This window comes from Phacochoerus africanus, chromosome 8, assembly GCF_016906955.1.
Source record: "Phacochoerus africanus isolate WHEZ1 chromosome 8, ROS_Pafr_v1, whole genome shotgun sequence".
NCBI classification, from domain to species: domain Eukaryota; kingdom Metazoa; phylum Chordata; class Mammalia; order Artiodactyla; family Suidae; genus Phacochoerus; species Phacochoerus africanus.
In genome coordinates, this window is record NC_062551.1 from 160,715,837 (window position 1) to 160,736,725 (window position 20,889).

A 20,889-nucleotide genomic window follows, 5' to 3' on the forward strand; every position below is an offset into this window, starting at 1 on the left:
CAAATTATAGCAGAGATGACATATTCCTGATTTCTATGTGGAGGAAGGGTCACTGACTTATTTGGAGTGATATCACCAGGTTTCTTGTCTTGAAACTTCTTTTGCAATAGTGAGAATATTGCTTCATTTAGTTTGTATATTTTTAGTATGTCTTGGAGAGGCTGATGCAAATTATTGGTTGAAATAAAAAATCCCACCAAGCCACTCTTGCATGGTACTGATGAGAGGTAATATGCGCTGGGGTAAAGGGACATTATGGACTGAAAGTAATGGACTATAAGTCTTTGAAGTGAGAATTATCATTTGTCAGAGTTGGATATAAGTTCTTTCCTTATCTGCTTCCTATTGATCCATGTTCATTAATTTTGGAGGTAAACATCTACTCAATTTAGTAATTTGTCTAGAGTATTGCAAAAAGAGAATTTTTCCCAGATAGTGTTAAATAATTGAATGATACAGGTATTCTCCAACTATTTCTGAGTTGCTTGATTTTGGAAAATACTAAAATAGCACTTGGGCTAAAAATACTCATGCTGTATTTCTGCAAAAATACAATCTCATCTTGTGTTGGTCCTAAGCAAAGGCATCAGGCTGTCTTTCACAGTCTTCAGCTTTGGCTTTCTTTTGAAATTTATGCCCTAGTTGGCTTTTCTTGGCAAATAATCCATTTTTCTCCACAGTAAGGATTTACTGTGTTGTGTAACTATCTTGCTTTAAATTTTGTCTTATTTCCCTTGTTTTTCCACAGCACTCACTTTACATTGTTTTTAAAAAACAAAGCAATAAAAAAAATAAAAATCATTATTTATATAAAAAAGAATCTATACATGTATGTATAGATGGGTTACCATGCTGTACGGTAGAAAATTGACAGAACACTGTAAACCAGCTATAATGAAAAAAAATAATAAAAATCATTATATATAAAAAAAATAAAAAAGGAAGCAAATGTTTTGAGTAAGCCATTACTAGTTCAGACTGCATTAGGATCATGTATTTATATGGTGTTTTTTATATTTTGCTTGTGTGTTGTATTTTGTGTTCGAAATTATGATTATCGTTGCCTTATATTTTATGGGCCTTATGGAACAACTTACGTAAGTTCCATATCCTTATGGAACTTAGGGTGTGTCTGTATCTTACATTTGCTGTGTGTGCTGGTTAGCCTTCTCCAGTGTCTTTGTGAACATTTTGCTAGAGAAGTGTGGAGGAATGTGAGTTAGGCATCACAGTCTGGAATTGTGATGAATTTTAAAAAGACTAATAACAAAAAACTCATTCTGTTGATACTGAATGCTTACAGACTCTCTGGATTTATGTTAGATACAGTGGAAGCTGAAAAAAATGTTAATACTGTATGGTGTCTGAGAAGTATACTGAAAAATTGAGAAGACAAATGGTCTTTTATACCTGTATATAATAATCAGAAATGGGAATAACTTCTTGAAAAAATGATTGCAAATATATTTTTGCCATTTTATAGATTTAGACACACAAATAAAATAGTATTCTATATGAAAATGTAGCTCAGTCCTAGGAACTTCAGTCATTAGTCACGTTCCCTGATCCTGAACATTAATTTTATTGTTTAGCTATCCATAGAGTGGTATTTCGAAGCCCTATGTTTTAACTGCCCTACAATTGACCCTACTTATTTGGGGGCAACTGCAGTTTGGGTTATATATGCTAAAATTCTGAGAAAAAAAAAATGTGAGCTTTAATACCGTTGATGAGCATCTTGGGCTACTGTTTTATTTGACATGAATCCTCTAGTATTACTCCATCTACCTCAGACTTTAATTTTTCACACTGTCCTGCACTTTTAGTTAAGAGAAGATTAATGCCAGTATAGGTGATTCTTTCATTGCAGACAAGTATTTTCTTTTCTTTTTTTTTTTGTCTTTTTGTTGTTGTTATTGTTGTTGTTGTTGTTGCTATTTCTTGGCCGCTCCCGCGGCATATGGAGGTTCCCAGGCTAGGGGTTGAATCGGAGCTGTAGCCACCGGCCTACGCCAGAGCCACAGCAACGCGGGATCCGAGCCGCGTCTGCAACCTACACCACAGCTCACGGCAACGCCGGATCGTTAACCCACTGAGCAAGGGCAGGGACCGAACCCGCAACCTCCTGGTTCCTAGTCGGATTCGTTAACCACTGCGCCACGACGGGAACTCCAGACAAGTATTTTCTATATAAATCCAGAAAGGTGAATAAATACCCAAGGAAGAATTACTGGCAATGATTTAGAATCTTTTACCAAAGCATTGCCTTCGTACATAGATGCGTCTATTTGATCACTTTAAATTATAAATCTGGGCTCCATAATTGACCCCCTGCTCATTTTTTGTTTTTCGGTACAGAAGAATTTGAGTCAGTTGTGAATAGAAATCTATATGACTTGTGTTAACTTTGAGTAATCAGAATATGAGACAGCTAATCGTAGTGGTGGATCCATTTCCTTCATCTTGAATTAGAAGATTTAGCTTTTTAAACCTCTTGTCATTACTTTATTGAGTATGGCCTAGGCCAAGTTACTTCTCTGTGAACTTAATATAAGATAAGGGATTTGGGAGTTCCCTGGTGGCCTAGCGGTCAAAGATCTGGTGTTGTCACTGCTAGTGGCATGGGTTTGATCCTTGGCCTAGGAACTTTTGCATGCTGTGGGTGTGGCCAAAAAGGGGGGTGTTTGGACTAGTTTATCAAGATCCTTTGTACATGAAATATTTACAAAGACTGTTTATGATCTAATTTTTGTTGAGATTCTATAAAAAGCAGACAATTATAAATAGTAATATAAGTAAACATTTTAATAGAACTTAAAAATTTGAAACAGTTGTATGCATACTATCTTGTTTAATCCTTTTAACAATTTTATGACACAAATAATGGATGGACAAGATGCTGTGCTAATTGTTTCATGAAAAGTCTTTATATATGAAGCTCCTTCAATAAATTAAAATTTCCAATAAGCTATAGAACATGCAAGGGAGGCTTTTTGACATATACTTGATAACTCAGTGCTAAGTAAAATAAAGTACAAGTAAACATTAACTTAGCCATACTACATTTTAAGTACTCTATGCTCTTAGGAAATGATTTTTGAACTTTGTACTTACTTTCTGCTCTAATATGTGCTGGGGGCTGACATAGCTACTTTGTTGAAGGAAGACTATTCTGAGTGTTTGTATTTATTTTTAACTACATGTCCCAACTTAAGGCAAAAATGAAACAAATAAGCCTGCCTAACTTTTGGATCATTACTGAATTTCTAGTCTTTAAAGATAATTTTATATTAATAGGCACCTGGAGTTCCCATTGTGGCTCAGCGGTTAACGAATCTGACTAGGAACCATGAGGTTGCAGGTTCGATCCCTGGCCTTGTTCAGTGGGTTAAGGATTTGGCGTTGATGTGAGTTGTGATGTAGGTTGCAGACGCAGCTCGGATCCTGTGTTGCTGTGGCTGTGATGTAGGCCGGTGGCTACAGCTCCGATTAGACCCTTAGCCTGGGAACCTCCATATGCCAGGGGAGAGGCCCTAGCAAAGACAAAAAGACAAAAAGACAAAAAAAAAAAAGAGTATGAACTTTCGCTAAGTGAAGTCAGCCATACAATGAGATACCAACATCAAATGCTTTCACTGACATGTGGAGTCTGAAAAGGGGACAGACTGAACTTCTTTGCAGAACAGATGGTGGCTCACAGACATTGAAAAACTTATGGTCTCTGGAGGAGACAGTTTGGGGGGTGGGGGGATGTGCTTGGGCTGTGGGATGGAATTCCTGTGAAATTGGATTGTTAGGATCATTATACAACTACAGATGTGATAAATTTATTTGAGTAATAAAAAAAGATAATTTTATATTAATAGGCACTTATCATAAGGTCACTAACTCTGAAGGGTCAAACCCAAGGAAAATTATGCTCATCATCTGTCTCCTTTTGAGATTCATTGAGGTGCTTTGAGACATTTCCGTTCCTCCATTTTACACTTTTGAAGAAATGTAGTTTCATAACTATCATGAAATGCCTTAGAACAGTTTTTTCTACTACCCTACTCAGGATGTGGCTATTGAGTTCCTGGAATATATGCTGCTTTGCTACTTTATACACCTGCAGTTTTATGAATGAACTAGTCTACCCAGTGACATAATGAATCGCTGTCATCATCAGAAAGCAGCCAGGCATTGAGTGCTGCCCCTCAGTGGCCATTAGACACTGGCTGATATTTGTAGAGATCTTTGCAATGACAAAAGAGATGTTACTCTGAAGGAATATCTCATTATATCAATTTCTCCTCCTTTGCTGTAGCCTTGGTGGTTTTTTTGTTTGTTTGTTTTGTTGTACCCGCAGCATGAGGAAGGGATTGAACCTGTGCCACAGCAGTGACCTGAGCCCTTACAGTGACAATGCCAGGTCGTTAAACTGCTGAGCCACAAGAGAACTCCTTTGTTTTTAAAGGGCTATAAGCCCCTTAAAATTCTACAGAAGTTTTTAATTTCAAGTTTGTAATTTAATAGCCATCCACCTCTATCATCTGTCCTTTTATTGAGGGTCTACTTTATGTTAGGTATTATGTCAAATGATTTACCCTACATTATTTCATTTAATCTTCACAGCAGTCCCAAAAGGTGGCTAGGTAGGTATTACTTTTTTTTCCCTTTTTTTTTTTCTTTCTTGGCCTTACCCACGACATATGAAAGTTCCAGGCCAGGGATCAAATCTGAGCTGCAGCTGTGACTTATGCCACAGCTGCAGCAAGTGGGATCCTTAACCCACTCATTGCACTGAGACTGGGATTGAACATGCACCTCTGTAGTTACCTGAGCCACTGCAGTTGGATCCTTAACCCACTGAATCACAGCAGGAACTCTGGTATTACTTTTTTTTTTTTTTCCCTTTTTATGGCCAGCACTTGAGGCTTATGGGAGTTCCTGGGCCAGGGGTAGAAATCAGAATCACAGCTGGGGCCTACGCCCCAGCACTGGCAATACTGGATCTGAGCGGCATCTGTGAGCTAAACCGGCAGCTTGTGGCAATGCCAGATTCTTAACCAACTGAGTGAGGTCAGGGATCAAACCCACATCCTCACAGAGACAACCTCAGCTTCTTAACCTGCTGAGCCACAATGGGAACTCCTAGGTATTACATTTATTTTATATAGGAGAAACTGAGGCTCAGTGATTAAATAAATTACTCAGGTTCACTCAGCTGACTAGGGGTAAAAAGTGAGAATTTGAACCCAGGTCTCTCTGTAAGAATTTTGATAGCTTTAGAATTGTATTTTAGGAGTTCCCGTCGTGGCGCAGTGGTTAACGAATCCGACTAGGAACCATGAGGTTGCAGGTTCGGTCCCTGCCCTTGCTCAGTGGGTTAACGATCCGGCGTTGCCGTGAGCTGTGGTGTAGGTTGCAGACGTGGCTCGGATCCCGCGTTGCTGTGGCTCTGGTGTACGCCGGTGGCTACAGCTCCGATTCAACCCCTAGCCTGGGAACCTCCATATGCCGCAGGAGCGGCCCAAGAAATAGCAACAACAACAACAACAAAAAGAATTGTATTTTAAGGTTATAAGATTTTCCATATCCCATGTATTATTCTTTTCTGAATTCCTGTACTTTTTATCACTCACAACTAATTTCATGTTGTCAAGTGAAAGTAATTTTGCTGTAGTTACATAATGATATTTTAAATATGTTTATGATTTGTTTTCAAGTAGATTTTTAAAAGATTCTAGAGGAAAGGAATTATATTTCTTATTAATTTTGCCTTGGTACACGGTAGTTCCTTAATAAATGCTTATTTGACTGATTTTATTATAGCATACTTTTTTTTTTGTCTTTTGTCTTTGTTGTTGTTGTTGTTGTTGCTATTTCTTGGGCCGCTCCCGCGGCATATGGAGGTTCCCAGGCTAGGGGTTGAATTGGAGCTGTAGCCACCGGCCTACGCCAGAGCCACAGCAACGCGGGATCCGAGCTGCGTCTGCAACCTACACCACAGCTCACGGCAACGCCGGATCGTGAACCCACTGAGCAAGGGCAGGGACCGAACCCGCAACCTCATGGTTCCTAGTCGGATTCGTTAACCACTGTGCCACGACGGGAACTCCATACATATTTTTTTAATGTTTTTATTTATTTATTTTTTTGAGGGTCACACCTGTGGTATGTGGAGGTTTCCAGGCTAGGGGTTGAATTGGAGCCAGAGCTACCAGCCTACACCCCAACAACAGCAACGCCAGGTTTGAACTGCACCCATGACCTATGCCACAGCTTGCAGCAACACTGGATCCTTAACCGGTGAGTGAGGCCAGGGATCACCCATATCCTCATGGAAGTTGGGTTCTTAACCCACTGAGCCACAATGGGAACTCTAGCATATATATATATATAATGATTTTTTTCCCCATTATAGCTGATTTACAGTGTTCTATCAGTTTTCTACTGTATAGAAACTTGACCCAGTCACACATACATATATATATATTCTTTTTTTCTCACATTATCCTACTCCATCATAAGTGACTAGATATAGTTCCCAATGCTATACAGCAGGATCTCATTGCTTATCCATTCCAAAGGCAAGAGTTTGCATCTATTAACCCCAAATTCCCAGTCCATCCCACTCCCCCCGTGCTGCTTAGCAACCACAAGTCTTTTCTCCAAGTCCATGAATTTCTTTTCTGTGGAAAGGTTTATTTGTGCCATATATTAGATTCCAGATATAAGTGATATCATGTAATACTTGTCTTTTTCTCATTTACTTTACTTAGTATGAGAGTCTCTAGTTCCATCCATGTTGCTGCAAATGGCATTATGTCGTTCTTTTTTATGGCTGAGTAGTATTCCATTGTGTATACATACCATATCTTCTTAATCCATTCATCTGTTGATGGACATTTAGGTTGTTTCCATGTCTTGGCTATTGTGAATAGTGCTGCAATGAACATAACAGGTGCATGTGTCTTTTTCAAGGAAAATTTTTTCTGGATATATGCCCAAGAGTGGGATTGCTGGGTCATATGGTAGTTCTATATTTAGTTTCCTGAGGTACTTCCATACTGTCTTCCATATCGGTTGTACCATTTCACACTCCCACCAACAGTGCAGGTGGGTTCCCTTTTCTTCACACTTCCTCCAGCATTGGTTATTTGTGGACTTATTAATAATGATGGCCATTCTGACTGGTGTGAGGTGGTACCTCAGAGTGGTTTTGATTTGCATTTCTCTAATAATCAGTGATATTGAGCATTTTTTCATGTGCTTATTGGCTATCTATATATCTTCTTTGGAGAAGTGTCTATTCAGGTCTTTTGCCCATTTTTCAATTGGGTTGTTGGCTTTTTTCCTGTTTAGTTGTATAAATTATATATTTTAGAGATTAAGCCCTTGTCAGTTGCATGGTTTGAAACTATTTTCTCCCATTCTGTAAGTTGTCTTTTTGATTTTTTTTCATGGTTTCCTTTGCTGTGCAAAAGCTGGTCAGTTTGATTGGGTACCATTGGTTTATTTTTGCTTTTATTTCTGCTGCCTTGGGAGACTGACCTGAGAAAACATTTGTAAGGTTGATTTCAGAGAATGTTTTGCCTGTGTTCTCCTCTAGGAGTTTTTTGGTGTCTTGTCTTATATTTAAGTCTTTCAGCCATTTTGAGTTTATTTTTGTGCATGGTGTGAGGGTGTGTTCCAGTTTCATTGATTTACATGTAGCATCCAGTTTTCCCAGCAGCACCTGCTGAAAAGATTGTCTTTTTCCCATTTTATATTCTTGCCTCCTTTGTTGAAGATTAATTGACCATAGGTGTCTGGGTTTATTTCTGGGTTCTCTGTTCTGTTCCATTGGTCTGTATGTCTGTTTTGGTACCAGGACCACACTGTCTTGATGACTGTGGCTTTGTAGTATTGTCTGAAGTCTGGGAGAGTTAGGCCTCCTGCTTGGTTTTTGTTCCTCAGGATTTCTTTGGCAACTCTGGGTCTTTTGTAGTTCCATATAAATTTTTGGATTCTTTGTTCTAGTTTCGTGAAAAATGTCATGGGTAATTTGTAGGGATAGCATTGAATCTGTAGACTGCTTGGGGTAGTATGGCCATTTTTACAATATTAATTTTTCCAACCCAGGAGTGTGGAATATATTTTCATTTCTTTGAATCCTCTTTAATTTCCTTGATAAATGTTTTATAGTTCTCAGCATGTAAGTCTTTCACTTCCTTGGTCAGGTTTATTCCCAGGTATTTGATTTTTTGGGGTGTAATTTTAAAAGGTATTGTATTTTTGTATTCCTTTTCTAATATTTCATTGTTAGTATACAGAAATGTGACTGATTTCTGAATGTTAATCTTATATCCTGCTATTTTGCTGAATTTGTTGATCAGTTCAAGTAGTTTTTGGGTTGAGTCCTTAGGGTTTTCTATATATAGTATCATCATCTGCATACAGTGACAGTTTTACCTCTTCTATTCCAATTTGGATATCCTTTATTTCTTTCATTGTCCGATTGCTGTGGCTAGTACTTCCAATACTATGCTAAATAACAGTGGTGCAAGTAGACATCCTTGTCTTGTTCCATATTTTGGCAGGAAGGATTTCAGCTTTTCTCCCTTGAGTATTATGTTTGCTGTGGGTTTGTCATAAATGGCTTTTGTTATGTTAAGGTATGTTCCCTCTATACCCTCTTTGGTAAGAATTTTTATCATGAATGGATGTTGGACCTTGTCACATGCTTTTTCTGCATCTTTTGAGATGATCATGTGGTTTTTGACTCTTCTCTTGTTCATGTGGTGTATGACATTGTTTGATTTGCATATGTTGAACCATCCTTGTGAACCTGGGGATACATATTTTTAAGTCTGTTTTAAGTTTCCATTATTTTTGCATTTGAAAAGTCCTTGCCTTAATTCTTACTGTTATTTGTCTTCATTATCTGGCAAACATAAGGTTTGAGGAAGAGGGTGACCCAGATACATAGGGAGTAGGATTGGGCTGATTTCATTATCTCACCAATAAAATTTTGATGGTTTCTAATGGTCGTAGCTTTTCGGGAAATATTTTCCTCTGGAGTTTTTTTTTTCTCAGCATCTCAAAAAAATTTTTTTTCTCTCCTGCTTATTTCTGATTGTACCTACCATTCACTCTCCCGTAAAGAAAACTCATCGTATAACCCAACTTGAGATTTTTCATGAGTTCTGCCTTTCAAGAGAAAGCTTAATTGAAAAAAGACATTGCAGAGTTCCCGTCGTGGCGCAGTGGTTAATGAATCCGACTAGGAACCAGGAGGTTGCGGGTTCGGTCCCTGCCCTTGCTCAGTGGGTTAACGATCCGTCGTTGCCATGAGCTGTGGTGTAGGTTGCAGACGCGGCTCGGATCCTGAGTAGCTGTGGCTCTGGCGTAGGCCGGTGGCTACAGCTCCGATTGGACCCCTAGCCTGGGAACCTCCATATGCCGCAGGAGCGGCCCAAGAAATAGCAAAAAGACAAAAAAAAAAAAAAGACATTGCTACTTAGTGTATAATTAAGTGGGTATGAAAGAATTGTTTTCTACCTTTCAAAGGAAAACTCAAGTTTTTTCAAAGTTTTCATTTACTAAACTTACAGCTAGTGGTTTACATTGTCAAATCAAATCTGTTTGAGGTCCACATTTTTTCCCACACTGCAACTTGATCTTCTGCTTATTTTTTCATTGGTTTTTGCTTCAAGTATTGTTGCTTTTCCTTCAAATATAAACTAGTTCTAGAATTAGTTTATTGCATGAACCAAACATTTCCTCTTTTATAAAACCTACTGTAGATAAAAGTTCAGAGGCCTTAAGACCTAGTAAGAATGTAGTATGTTTGTCACCTTGCAGAAAATGATATTCCTGCTGTTAAATGAAATGTGGAAATGTGGCTAATATTTATTTTTAGTACTATTTATCTTACCTGTGCTTCAGGGCACAAACTATTTAAATGAAATATATAGTAGGAGTCCCCTCATTGCTATAAAACTAAGCCAAAGACTTTATGCTAATTCTGAAATTAGTAATAGTATATGCTACTTATGACTTGAACATTTAAAATAAAATAAAAATTTAAATGATTTGATTTTAAAATTCTTCAGTTCAATCAGATGCATTTTGATCCTGATATTTTATAAAGCTTCTTAACCTACAGGTTAGCTTGATTTAAAGAATGGGTTTATTTTCAACAGGTTGCCTTGATACGATATTCAACTTATTTCTATTGCTGGAAGTGGTTTAAACCAAATGTCATTGCAGCAAAATCAGTGGTTTAGTGGTTACACCTGTAAATGTGATGACGGCGTTCTTCCTGCTGGTTTCAGGGATCAGCTGACGTAAACCAGTGTGTGCTTGAAAAGAAAAAATAATAAGGCAATTAAAATTCCCATTTTTGCGAGTTCCCATCGTGGCACAGCGGAAATGAATCTGACTAGGAACCATGAGGTTTCGGGTTCGATCCCTGGCTTTGTTCAGTGGATTAAGGATCTGGCGTTGCCGTGAGCTGTGGTATAGGTCACAGATGTGACTCAGATTTGGCATTGCTGTGGTATAGACTGGCAGCTGCAATTCTGATTAGACCCCTAGCCTGGGATCCTCCATATGCTGTGGTTGCGGCCCTAAACAGTCCAAAAAAAAAAAAAAATCTTATTCTTGGAGTTCCCTGGTGTCTCAGTGGGTTAAGGACCTTGTATTGTCACTGCTGGGGCTCTGGTTACTGCTGTGGCATGGGTTCAGTCCCTGTCCTGGGAGCTTGTGCATGCTGTGTGTGGCCAAAAAACATTTTTTTCCCCATTTTTATTATCCCTTTATATTTATGCTGACATTTTAAAAATAATTTCTTACTTAATGGTAATATAATTCTGAAAAAGTTTCAGTTGTATTTCTTTCTTTAAATAAAATCGTACTTAAAATGTTCACATACAAAAATTTATATTTCTTCCTCTTGTATCCTGAGGTTCTCATTTTATCCCCTCCCCCCCCCCCTTTTTTGTCTCTTTGGAGCCGCACCTGCAGCATATGAAGTTCTCAGGCTAGGGGTCAAATCAGAGCTGCAACTGCAGGCCTAGCCACATCAACTCAGGATCCAAGCAGCAACTGTCACCTATACCACAGTTCACGGCAATGCTGGATACTGAACCCACTGAGTGAGGCCACAGGTTGAACCCGCATCCTTATGTATACTCGTTGGGTTCATTACCTCTAAGCTATGACAAGAACTCCTCATCCCCTTTTATTTGTTTTTCTAATTAAAAAAATTTTTTTTGAAGTGAGAATGCTTAAGATCTACTTTCAGCAACTTCATTCTCTTTTGATAATCTCTTTTTGGATTTTGTTTTATTATTTATATTTATTTATTTATTTATTTATGTCATTTTGCCTTTTCTAGGGCCACTCCTGCAACATATGGAGATTCCCAGGCTAGGGGTCTAATCGGAGCTGTAGCCGCCAGCCTACACCACAGCCACAGCAATGCGGGATCTGAGCCGCATCTACGACCTACACCACAGCTCATGGCAACGCTGGATCGTTAACCCACTGAGCAAGGCCAGGGATCGAACCTGCAACCTCATGGTTCCTAGTCGGATTCATTAACCATTGAGCCATGATGGGAACTCCTATTTTTGGATTTTGTTGTTTGGTATAGATTTTGTTTAATTTGATGTTTTAGTAATTTTTAAATTATATTTTTGGAGTGCTCATTTAAAACTTCTTTCTTATGGATGGATTTATCTCAAACACAGGCTTGCTCTGTGTCTTAAAAAAATCATGGTCAGCTGCTTTATAGCACAGGGAACTATATCTAGTCACTTGTGTTGGAACATGATGGAGAATAATGTGAGAAAAAAATGTATATATATGTATGACTGGGTCATTTTTGGTGTACAGCAGAAGTTGGCAGAACATTGTAAATTATAATAAAAATTTTTAAAAAATCATAGGCAGAGTTCTTGTTGTGGCTCAGTAGAATGAATCTGACTAGGAACCATGAGGTTGTGGGTTCAATCCTTGACGTTGCTCAGTGGGTTAAGGATCTGGCATTGCCGTGAGCTGTGGTGTAGGTTGCAGACTCGGCTTGGATTCAGCGTTGCTGTGGCTGTGGCGTAGGCCAGCAGCTGTAGCTCCCATTTGACCCCTAGCCTGGGAACCTCCATATGCCACGGGAGCAGCCCTAGAAAAGGCAAAAAGACCAAAAAAAAAAAAAATCATAGTCAAGGTAAAAATCTCTCTCCATGGTAAACAGTGATTAATATACCTTCATAGGTCTTCAGATACCAGGGTACTCTAACCTTAGCTGAGGTCAGTCTATATCTGTTTTAGTTACAGAAAACTGAACAGTGAAGTTCTTCTTTGAATACTTCTGTCACAGAATTTGGGCTATCTTTCTTAATGTTGAAATCCCTCTACCATTTAACACTGCCTCTTTATTATGAATGAATTTCCGTAACTCTGGAGCACGCATGACTTTAAACAGCCAAATCATCCTATAACATGCCATATGTATTCCTACCACCAAGTTTTTGTTTTTAGGTCTCCCATAGATGTTTTCCCCCCCTTCCTTTTGACCACCTAGATGTTATCTGTCCTTTAAGGCTCAACTGAGGTTCAGTCCCTTCTGGTCCTTAACAGCCTCTTCTCTCAGTGGGGACACCTGTCTCTGAAGCTTCATAACACACACACACACACACACACACACACACACACACACACACACGAGTTAAAGAGGCTGTGTGGTAATTGCCGAAAGAATTAAAATGACTTCCAGCTATGGTGTGTAAGGAAAGCTTTTATGGATAAGCATAATTTGGTTTCTAGATGTAGCTGGGAGAATGCATTACCCGATACGTTTAATAAATCCATGGCCAGGAGCTATGTAGAACATGTTTTTGAAGATATTTGAGGAGTTCCTGCCGTGGCTCAGTGGTTAACGAATCTGACTAGCATCCATGAGGATGCAGGTTCGATCCCTGGCCTTGCTCAGTGGGTTAAGGATCCTGCATTGCTGTGGCTGTGGTGTGGGCCAGCAGCTACAGCTCTGATTCAACCCCTAGAGGAACCTCCATGTGCCACAGGTGTAGCCCTAAAAAGCAAAAAAAGAAAAAAAAAGACAGAAAAAAAAATTATTTGGAGTCCTCATCTTCATGCAGTGGAAACGTATCCAACTAGGAACCATGAGGTTGTGGGTTCAATCCCTGGCCTCACTCAGTGGGTTAAGGACCTGGCACTGCTCTGAGTTGTGGTGTAGGTCGCAGACGCAGCTCGGATCTGGCGTTGCTGTGGCTCTGGCATTGCTGTGGCTCTGGCGTAGGCTGGCAGCAACAGCTCAGATTAGACCCCTAGCCTGATTAGATGGATTAGACTCCATATGCCATGGGTGAGACCCTAAAAAGACAAAAGACAAAAAAAAAGATATTTGAATAGTCCTTATGTATTAACACGTTATTTATTACCTACATGTTGGCATCTTGACTTTTTTTTTTTTTTTGGTCTTTTTGTCTTTTCGAGGGCTGCTCCCGCGGCACATGGAGGTTCCCAGGCTAGGGGTCCAATCGGAGCTGTAGCCGCCGGCCTACGCCAGAGCCACAGCAACGCTGGATCTGAGCCGAGTCTGCAACCTACACCACAGCTCATGGCAACGCCAGATCCTTAACCCACTGAGCAAGGGCAGGGATCAAACCTGCAACCTCACAGTTCCTAGTTGGGTTTGTTAACCACTGTGCCATGACAGGAACTCCCATTTTGACTTTTTTAACCGGAAAATTTAATGTCAAACTTGAGTTGTAGTCTGTATTTTATAGTCTGGCAAGTCTAATAATAGTACTCTCACAAATTCTTGGCTTGAATTTTGGGATTTTTGTTTTCTTAGTAATTGATATACTGTGTAGATGATGAATTTTTAAAAATGTATAGTGACATAATGTGTGTTTAGAACATGAGAATATCTAAAAAGGCTAGAAATTTATAGAAGAGTTGCAAAATAGTGCAGGGTTCTTGATAGCCTTCATTAAACTTCTGATGTTAACATCTTTCATAATTATATTACATTTGGTAACTGTTGGTGCAATTGGTATAATACTGTTACAATACAATAATACTGTTGTACTGTTGATGCAATACTGTTAACTAAACAATAGACCTTATTTGGATATCACTAAATATTCTATTAATGTAGGTTTTATTTATTTATTTTTTTTTGGTTCAAGATCCACTGTGCATTTAGGTTTTTAAATTATTATTACTATTATTTTTCTGCTGCACCCATGGCATATGGAAGTTCCTGGGCCAGGGTTGAATCTGAGCAGCAGCTGCAACCTATGCTACAGCTGTGACAACGCTGGATTCTTAACCCACTGTGCTGGGCCAGGAATCAAACTTACACTGTCTCAGAGATGGCGCTGGATCTGTAACCCACTGTGCTACAGCAGGAACTGCCACATTGCATTTAGTTTTCATGTCTTCCCTAGCCTCCTCTAATCTGTGATTTTTTTCCCACAGTTGTTCTTTGTTTCACGACCATGGCACTTTTTGAAGATCATGATATTTCAGGTATTGTGTAGCATACCTGAATTTAAATTTCAATAATGTTTTCTCATGATAGGTTAAGCACATACCTTCTAGGCAAGAATACCACAGATGTAATTTTGCATCTTTCTCAATGTCACAGGAGGTACATGTTGTCAATATGTCGTATTATTCGTGATGTTAACTTTGATACTTGGTTAAAGTGATGTCTCAGATTTCTCTACCTCTGTAATCAGTAAATAGCTTATTGAAAGGTACATTGGGACTATACAGATACCTTCTTTTTCATTAAACCTTTGCCCATTAATTTTTTCTTTATCAATTTATCATTACACCTCTTGAATTTTTTTTTTTTTTTTAGTAATGGTCTTAGGTTTTACTGTCTCATCTTTGAGCCATCAGAATCTACATTTAAATAATGACATACTGCTCTATATGTGGTATGATGGTCCTACAGTGTTATATTTCCAACTCTTCTAACCCATTTTTGTACTGTTGTTTTCATGTATTTTAATTTTGAGTATTCTGTAAAATATTCTGTGTTGCCATTATTTTTTCATCATCTGCAAGTTTAAGTTTTCGACTGATATATTTCTTCTGCCTGAACTATTTTCTTTAACATTTCTTGTAGAGTAGGTTTATAGGTGATAAATTCTCAGTTTTTTTGTTTGAGAAAATTTTTATTTTGTTCTAATTTTTTGAAAGATGCTTTCAATGGGTATGGAATTCTGGATTGACAGTTTTTTTCCATCCATCACTTTAAAGATGTCATGCTGTTATTTCCTAGCTTTTATGGTCTCTGGAGTCTATTGCTATTTTTATTTTCATTCCTCTGGAACAATGTCTTTTTCCTCCCCTCTAGCTGCCTTCAAGATGTTCTCCTTGTGTTTGTTTTCAGCAGTTTGAATACGGTCCACCTAAGGGTGTGTGTGTGTGTGTGTGTGTGTGTGTGTGTAGCTTTTGTAACCCTGCTTGGTGTTCTTAGATCTGTGGCTTTGAATGTTCTTTTTTCTTTTTAACGTAACATACAGTTAACCATTTTAAAGTACACAATTCAGTGGTATTGAGTGAATGCACAGTGTGCAACCACCAGTTCTCTTTAGTTGGGTTTGAAAATTCTTGTTACCATTTTTTCCTGCTCTTTTCTTTCTCTCTTCTTCCATGTTTCGTATATAAATGCTTTGATTTTGTTCTACAGCTCTTGAGTTCTCTGTTCTGTTTTTTTCTCCATCTTCCTACCCCCTCCCCTCCTGTGTTTCAATGTGAGTGATTTCTATAGACTTGTCTTCAAGTTCACTGATTCTTTCCTTGCGTCAGTTCTACTGTTAAGCTTGTTAAAGACATTTTTTGTCTCTGTTACTGTGTTTTTTATTTCTCGCATAGTCTCTCCCTCTGCTGAAATCACTCATCTGGTCTTACATGTTGTCCGTTTTTTCTGTTAGAGCCTTTAATATTTTAATCATAGTCATTTAAACTTCCATGTCAGCTTTAACATCTGTGTCCTGTTTGTTTCTGATGATTGCTTGTCACTTGCAAATCTGTTTTTCCTGACCTTTTGGTATGCTCTGCAATTTTTAGTGAAAGCTAGACATTTTATGTAGGATAGTAGAGACTAAAGTAAATTTTTTTTTTTTTGGATGCTTCCTGGGCCAGGGATTGAACCTTTGCCACAGCAGTGACCCCAGCCATTATGGTGACAAAGCTGGATCCTTAACCTGCTGCACCACTAGGGAATTCCTGGAAAATATATATATTTGTCTTTTTAGGACTGCATCTGTGGCATATGGAGGTTCCTAGGCTAGAAGTCCAATCAGAGCTGCAGCTACTGGCCTATACCACAGCCACAGCAATGCCAGATCCTTAACCCACTGAGTGAGGCCAGGAGTTGAACCTGACTCCTCATGGGTACTAGTCGGGTTTGTTACTGCTGAGTCACAAGGGAAACTCCACTCCCAGTAAATATTTTTTATGTCTGGAAATTGGCATGCCTTTCTTTATGCTAAGATTTTATTGTAGATGTTTGATTTGATCTCATTTTGAGTTGGGTTGTACTTGAGACCTATTTCTCCTATGGCTTTTCTCACTATACCAAAGCCTTCAAATTCCTCTCATGATGCATTGTGTTTAGAGTGTTGACTAGTTTGATAGAGTTTTTTTTTTAGTGCTCATTCTACCCTCAGCTTTTGGTTTTCTCTCTGAGCTGTGCTTCACAGAGGGTGTGTATCTCTTACAAGTTGCTTATTACTCTGCTAGCTGTCCTGGATGTTGGGACTGGAGGACATGCTCTGTTTCTGATAATACATCAGTCTTCTACAGTCTTTCTGATAGTACATTTAGTGCTATACAGCATTAAATCCCTGGGGCTTAGGTTTGTGGCTTTTGCAAAGCTCCTGTCCCTTACAGCTACACTTTCTAAACCCAGCATGTTTTCCTGCTCCTCTTCCTGAGGCAGAAGGTTCTCTTCCCCACCTTTTCTCTTCTTCTAGTCACCACAGATATCATAGGTGCCCTAAGGTGAGAATGTTTGTTGCCCTTCCCCCCTCAGATTAAGGCTTTTATTTTGTGAGGGAGATGCAAGAGTCCTGGAGGACTTTTGTGCCTCTCCTGCTGCTCCTTTCTCTTTGTTCTACACCTTGGTAAGTACTTTCATAGGACTTTGCCAGGGTTTTTTTTTTTTTTTTCCCTTGAGAACTTTATGGTGTTCAAGGAGTAAAAGCCTGCAGGAACTTGCAGATGCCCTCCCTATAATTGCATTAACTTTCTCACCAGTGTATTGTTAGCCTCTACGAATTTGTTGATCACAGATCACCCTAGTGTAATTATTATTTAGTAAGCCAGTGCTTACATTGTCTCTCTCTCTGCATGTACCTGTCTTAGATTTTTGGGCCAGTTGTTTGCCCCGTGACCTTAGCATTCTAGTTGGTTCTAGAAAAGTTGTGTATTTGTGCTTTTGCTCTCCATTATAAGTTTGGAAGCAGTCTGTTTTCTTTAATAATTCATTGTCATTATCTTGCTTCAATTTCAGTTTGTATTTCTCCTTTACATTTGAACAAAGGTTTAGTAGTTCATTAAAAAATTTCAGATGTATGGTCCTTCCTCTTTTCTTGTTTTGTTAGTAATTTCTAGTTCCATTGTGTTGCATTCAGAGAGTATTATTTATAATAATTCTATTTTGAGACAGTTATGTTTCTTTGGGACCTCACATATGATTGACTTTTGTGTATGTGTCTTTGGCTTTTGAGAGATTTGTTCTCTGTTAACAAATGTAGAATTTAATATATATCCGTAAGATCTTCTACCTTATCTTTTGTCTATTTGTCATTATTGAGAGTAGTATATTTAATCTCATTATTTAGTATATTTCTGTGTCTTTAAAAGTCTCCTATTTTTTTTCTTCATGAAGTGACTGCAGTGTATTTCATACATGTGTATTCATAAAAGCAATACCTTCATTGTGAAGTGTGGGTCACATTTAATGCTTTGGGCTTGAATTGTGTTTTATCTAATGTCTGATGGCTGCCCCTATTCTCTGTGTTTCCATTAGCCTGGTATTTTAATTGTAATTTTATTTTTAGTCATTTTGAATTACTTTTTTTAGGTGTATTTCTTATATATAGTATATAATTGAGTTCATTTCATGAGTTGCACTGAAAATATTTTTTTAAAAGTTAAGACCATTTGTATTCACTAGTTTGATATTTGGTTAGTGCTATACTATTTTGTAATTATACATGCTTTGTTGTATTTGCTGTGCTTTATGTGAAATACACTTGCTTTTATAAACAGTTAGAATTTTTCTTGTATTTAAGGAGATCTATATTTTTGTTCTTGAGGTCACTTTTATAGTTAAACTTTTATTTATTTTTTAAATGATTTTTTTCCATTATAGTTGGTTTACAGTGTTCTGTCAATTTTCTGCTATACAGCAAAGTGACCCAGTCACACATACATACATTCTTTTTCTCACATTATCCTCCATCATCCTCCATCGCAAATGACTAGATATGGTTTCCAGTGCTATTCAGCAGGATCTTATTGCTTATCTATTCCAAAGGCAAGAGTTTGCATTTATTAACCCCAGACTCCCAGTCCGTCCCCCTCCCTCCCCCTCCCCCTCGGCAGTCACAAGTCTGTGCTCCAAGTCCAAGAGTTTCTTTTTTGTGGAAAGGTTTATTTGTGCCTTATATTAGATTACAGATATAACTGATATCATATGGTACTTGTCTTTCACTTTCTGACTTGCTTCACTTAGTATGAGAGTTTCTCATTCCATCCATGTTGCTCCCATTGGCATTATTTTGTTCTTTTTTATGGCTGAGTAGTATTCTGTTGTGTATATATGCCACATCTTCTTAATCCATTCATCTGTTGATGGATATTTAGGTTGTTTCCATGTCTTGGCTATTGTAAATACTGCTACAGTGAACATGTGGGTGCATGTTTCTTTTTCAAGGAAAGTTTTTTCTGGATATATGCCCAAGAGTGGGATTTCTAGGTCATATGGTAGTTTTATATTTAGTTTTATGAGATACTTCCAAAAATACGGAACACTTCGTGAATTTTCATGTCATCCTGTGCAGGGGCAATGCTCATCTTCTCTGTATTGTTGCAGTTTTAGTATATGTTCTGTTCAAGCGAGCGCTATAGTTAAATGTTTAAAAAAATGCTCCTAGCCTCATATTTCTTTTCGTGATTCTACTACATGATTTATCAATTTTCAAGTATTCTCTAAGCCAACATTTTACTTTTTTTAAATTGTCTTTCTGTCTTTTTTAGGGCCACACCCGAGACATCTGGAAGTTCCCAGGCTAGGGATCTAATTGGAGCTATAGCTGCCAGCCTACACCACAGCCACACCAACTAATGCTGGATCCGAGCTGCATCTGCGACCTACACCACAGCTCACAGCAACACCGGGTGCCATATCCACTGAGCAAGGCCAGGGATCAAACCTGTGTCCTCATGGACACTAGTTAGATTTGTTTCAGCTGGGCCACGATGGGAACTAACTCCCTGTCCTTCATTTCTGAGAGAATTTTCTTTATTTTTCTCCTGGATAACATCAACTTTCTTTCATTTTTCCCTGCCCTTTTTTTTTTTTTTTTGGTTGGTGTTATTTTTCAGTTTTTGAATTTTCTGATTCAAGGCGACTTTGTAAATCCTTAAATGCTTGTTTAAGTATATTTTGTAATACTGATTTACAGATTTTTTTCTGCTTTGTGGTATTTTGTAGGAGGAAATTTTCTTTAATAGATAGTTGTGAAATTTCATTTCTTGCATGCCTCATATATTTGTTAGTTTGTGTTGTGTGTGCATTTTTATGGTAATAGGTTGACTTACAAGATTTTATTTAATGGCGCCCTCTTCTGTCAGTTTAGCAAAGTTCAGATACTTTAGCCAGTTTTGTTTTGTTTTGTTTGTTTTTTGTTTTTGTTTTTGTTTTTGTTTTTTTTTTGGTTGGTTGGTTTTGATGTGTGTGGGGCTGGTGGGAGAGGTGGTGAGGAGTATGGTTTTGGTTTGGTTTTATGATTCTCTTTTGGCTTTTTTCCCTTTTTTCCACTTGATTGCCATCACTTTCTTTTTGCCTTTTTTTGCTCTTTGCAGAATCTGTGTGTTTCTTAGACTGCCCTTTAGGTTATGTCTCCCCTTTTAAATTGTGCTTTTTTTGGAAGTCCCTTTCTTGTGATCTTTGCTTTGATCTGTTTATATACTTTTTAGTGTTTCAGACAGACTGTACTGAGTCTCTCAGGCATAAGTTTTAGAGCAATTTTAATCTCCTTCTCTAACTTCCTTCTTCTGTCTTCTCATTTTTCCCGTCTATCTTTTTGGGTTGGGGTAGGACCATGGGTATGAGAGATCATGCACTGGGATTTGTTAATTTTTCTCTTTTTATTCATAGTTATTTTGAAGTTTCAACATTCTCTTTGTTTAGCTTTATTTTCTCCCTGTCGTGTATCGTTACAGATGGTGTTAACAGTTTGGGTCCAGTCAAGATATAGAAAAGTCACTAAGTAGGTTAAATGGTGAAGTTCAGTATAATGAATTATTACCTACCGTAAATGAGTAAGGATACAATCTGAGGAAACTTTGTATTGTACCATAGAACTGAGGGAGAGTACTCAAGGAAGGACATACTTAGAAGGGGTTCAGACCTTGTTGGAGAAGTTGTTCAGCTCCCTCACTAGAAGAGAAGTTCACTGGCCAAGCCAGAAGTGGTTTATAATGATATCACTTATAACTGGAATCTAATATCCAGCACAAATGAACATCTCCTCAGAAAAGAAAATCATGGACTTGGAGAAGAGACTTGTGGCTGCCTGATGGGAAGGGGAGGGAGTGGGAGGGATCGGGAGCTTGGGCTTATCAGACACAACTTAGAATAGATGTACA

General features: G+C 38.2%; 1 protein-coding gene and 1 non-coding gene across 2 annotated transcripts in view; one reads left to right on the forward strand and one right to left on the reverse strand.

Annotated features, from left to right (window-relative positions):
• FAF1 (Fas associated factor 1) overlaps positions 1–20,889 on the forward strand; it is a 428,908-nt gene that overhangs the window by 52,155 nt on the left and 355,864 nt on the right. The gene's annotated exons all lie outside the window — the stretch shown is intronic.
• On the reverse strand, positions 19,036–19,139 carry LOC125134716 (U6 spliceosomal RNA). Its single transcript, XR_007136728.1, has one exon. It is a non-coding gene; the product is annotated as a U6 spliceosomal RNA (small nuclear RNA).